This window comes from Salvelinus sp. IW2-2015, linkage group LG13 (assembly GCF_002910315.2).
Source record: "Salvelinus sp. IW2-2015 linkage group LG13, ASM291031v2, whole genome shotgun sequence".
Classification (NCBI taxonomy): Eukaryota; Metazoa; Chordata; class Actinopteri; order Salmoniformes; family Salmonidae; genus Salvelinus; species Salvelinus sp. IW2-2015.
The window spans coordinates 24,451,291-24,455,256 of record NC_036853.1 but is presented as its reverse complement, the minus strand read 5'-3'; the positions used below and the strand labels follow the sequence as shown (position 1 = coordinate 24,455,256).

The window sequence follows — 3,966 nt, the reverse complement described above, 5'->3', positions numbered from 1 at the left end:
CCATTGGAGGATTTTAGAAAGTAGGGGGTGTGTCTTTGTTTGTAAAGGAGTGCTTCCTCAAATTGTCCCACATACAGGTTTGCATAGTTGGAGGCAAAGGGGGAGCCCATGGCTACACCCCAAATTTGAAGGAAAAAGTCTGACTCAAAGATAAAAAAAAAGATTGGATAATACCAGTTCAGTAAGCTGTAAGATGAAAACATTACTTCGAACTACTTTTGGGTACCTTGTTAACATTACAACATGAAATCCATGTCTAAGCGGTGGCAGGTAGCCTAGTGAGTAGAGCGTTGGGCCAGTAACCGAAAGGTTGCTGAATCGAATCCTCGAGCTGACAAGGTAAAAATGTGTAGTTCTGCCCCTGAACAAGGCAGTTCACCCACAGTTCCCCGGTAGGACATCATTGTACATAAGAATTTGTTCTTAACTGACTTGCCTAGTTAAATAAATACAAATAAAAAATAAAATGTTGCTATGTTTCAGAAATAGCAAAGAAAACATGTAATCTGCTTGACACATTAAAGTTACTTACCTTACAGATCACAGTCATCTAATTTCCATTCGTATGCAAATCTGTTTGATTCATACACTGACTTGTCTGGCTGGCATGTTTATATTTTAACCTGCCCTTCCCTTATCTACACTGAAATATTATAATTTCAGTAGTCCTCTATTATGATTTATTTTGTATTTATTTTTGCATTAGCTCATTAGTACACCCTTGTGGTTGAACATATATGTATCTGTTTTAGATCCTAGGTTACAACAACGAATAATATGGAACAAATAAATACCATCAAAGGATAGCTTACAACTTACAATAAAGAATAGCTTGTGAAACAGCTGTGAAAACCAACAGGGCAATATTTAAGATATTAATATATAAACGTAGATTTTTTTTGGTACAGTTAAGTCATTAATTTATCACAGATTTTTTGTACACTCACATGGCAATCATAGACTCAAGTACTGAATTCTGGTGTGTGGAATATCGAGGAGGTGGTTGATGTGTGGGTGGGAGGTTCTGCCTGTCACTTGTTCTCAACAGCTCAACACTCTCAGAAAGGGGACTTGAAGAGGGAGACTGCAAAGTCCAGGCACTGCTGCTCCCTTTGTTCTGAGTGTTTGCAGTGCTGGGCTTTGTCTTTTGGGCTTCACCGAAGTGTAGGACGTCAGGGCTTTCAGTGGTCGACCGTCCAACTGCTCCAACTGGAGAATATTGTTGGCTTCCACCAAGGTAACCCTAGGAAGACAAAGAGAAAAATATCAGTGTTATGGAAACTAAAACTAGCTTCAGGTTATTTTCTTGTGCAAATGCAAATAGTTATTATCTGAGATGTTTTATATTCACCTTACCAGATGGTGACCCCAGCTAGCAGCGTAAGAGCAGCGAGGTTTCCCAGCTCTGGCCTTCCTTTTGTCCTTCTTCCAAACCAAGTAATTCACCCGGATGTCGTAGCACTTGGTCCCCTTCTTGATTCTGCTCCGGTAGCTCTCATTCAGTTTCTCCTGCGCCTTGTCGATGTTCAGTCTCACCTTGATTGATAACAGGAACAAATGCAAATTAATTTCATATTACAAATACATTTCTTACATATCTCTTGGAGGGAAGAACATAAATGAACAGCGGACAGTCATTTTTACCTGGTCAAAAACCTCCACTTCCTTCTCAATCTGGGACAGAAGGTGGTCCTCGAAGCGTTCTGATCTGGTTCAACGACTTCCATCAGAAATCTGAAAGGACGTTATACAAAAATAGCAATAGACAAACAACACTGAGTACATCACAAATTTAAATGACTACAGTATATGCAATAATTGTCTATACAATTGCATTGTTTACCTCAGTCAACAGCTGTGGCTCCTGTCGGTACTCGGTGAAAGCCTGGACGCTGCTGTAAAGAGAATTACCTTCAGGTTGTTCTCTCACCGTTTCTGGTATCCGACAAGGGACTTGTCCATAGCGGTCTTGAGGGTCTGGTTGGTCCATTCACCAAACCTGGAGGAGGGGGTAGGAAAGCAATATCTACTGTCACTGTAAGATATTGAAATATGTCTGATTATGTACCGTGGAAAAACAAATTGTAAAAATTTAAACAAACCATTGGTGAGAGAATATAACTTATAACATCCGTACCTTGTTCATGACCTCGGTCACTCAAGATGACCTCAGGAGAACCGTGGGAGTTGAATATCATCGTCTTGGAGGTGGCCTCGCCAGTCTCGTCCTTGATGGGTATCATACAAAATTAAAATAAATGTTTGGTTCCAAGCACCCTTTTAATGGGTTAAAGAAGATAATTTAGAGTTAAGCACGTTCTCTTCCTTTACTGACCTTTTTAACAAGCATTTCACTACACCCGCAAAAACATAAATATTTGATTTGATTTGGGTATTGCCTCCACCCACTTCATAAAGTGATCGGTTGCCGTCAGACACCAGCTGTTGCCATTCCTTGAATTTGTGAAGGGTCTGATGAAGTTCACCCCTAACATTTAAAGTGCTAAAGAGAAGAATACTTTATTACCCAAAAACAACTTTGATGAGCTTCAACTCTGGCGCCACAATCTTCACCCTCTCAAACTTCTGGCAGGCTAGACAGGGTACTGACCTTTAACCAAACAATTACAAATTGAAACATTGTGTGCTCTCTGATATGACATTCATTGAAATCATAATAATTTCAGATATAACAGAATGTGATTGATAAACAAAAGGTTATTTCACTTGCCCAGCTGTCCACCTTGCCCAGCTGTCAGAAGAAGCGTCTTGCTTTCCCTGTTTCTCTGTCTCCATCTCTCTCTCTCGCTGTCTGTCATCCACCCTCTTCCCACCTCTCTCTCCCTCTCTCACTTTCATCCTTTCTTTCTCACTTTCTTCCCCCCTCTCTCTCTGTGTCTGTCTAGCAAAGAAATCTAGTTAAGGGCATTTGGAATTACCATAATTGCTTACACCTATCCATTTGATCGATCAGGTTTAACTTATAGCTAGATACCTCAATATGACAGACATATAACTATTCAGTGGAGGCTGCTGAGGGGAGGACGGCTCATAATAATGGCTGGAAGGGAGTTAATTGAATGCTATCAACCACATGGAAACATTGACTCCATTACAGACATTATTATAAGCCATCCTACAGCCGCAGAAGCCTCCAATGCACAATATGTTTAGCTAGCAACATGGAGATGACCAACTAACGTTAGCTAGATGGAAAATGGCCGTACATAGCTAAATCTGCCCAGTTATCTAATATAAGTTAACTAATCAGTGGTGCCTTCATAGTACTTCGCCTGGTTGGAAATCTCCTTGAGAGATGCCATTGAAGTGCAAGCTACATACAAACAGAAAACTACAATAACAGTTACAGTAACTAGCTAGCTAGCTAACGTTAGCTAAATAAAACTGTATGGCTAGCTAGCTAAGTTACTGTAGCTGGCTAGCTGACTAGGCAGGCTGAATTAAATAAGTACAGTAGCTCGCAACTTCAATCTAAAAAAAGGTTAAATTATTTATACCTATTTAACAATATGTTCTAATATAAAGACAAATATATAGTAAAGAAAGTGTTCTCTTTCCAGTCTTTTCTGTCCTCTGAATCAGTAGGTAGTCAGCAGGTAGTCACCGTCAAAAACACAGTCCTTGGAGAGCAATTCTAAAGTAATAATTTTGTGCGGACTAAGCGAGCGCTCATGAGGTGAAATAGAACTACAACTGCCCGCGTCCTCCCTCTTTGCGATCGCCACCAGGTAAAATAGAGCCAAGCTACAAGCATAGCAACGGATGCTTCAGTTCATTATGTAACCCGGTCAGAATTTCTAGCAACAGCCCTAGCAACGGAAGCTGGAACTCATCGATTCCTATTGTGACGAGGGAGGGGGGGCACTTTTTGGCAGGGGGACACTATTTTGCATGACAGCACCTGCCTCGACTCTCAGACTCTAATGGAACATGAATCTCCTGTTT

The 3,966-nt window shown here is 40.6% G+C and overlaps 1 long non-coding RNA gene across 1 annotated transcript; it reads right to left on the bottom strand.

Annotated features, from left to right (window-relative positions):
- Nucleotides 1–732: 732 nt before the first annotated feature.
- Nucleotides 733–3,470, bottom strand: LOC111971206 (uncharacterized). Its single transcript, XR_002878244.2, has 6 exons — nucleotides 2,528–3,470; nucleotides 2,138–2,228; nucleotides 1,844–1,999; nucleotides 1,645–1,734; nucleotides 1,357–1,536; nucleotides 733–1,243 (listed from the first exon to the last, which is right to left on the bottom strand). It is a non-coding gene; the product is annotated as an uncharacterized lncRNA (long non-coding RNA).
- Nucleotides 3,471–3,966: the final 496 nt, after the last annotated feature.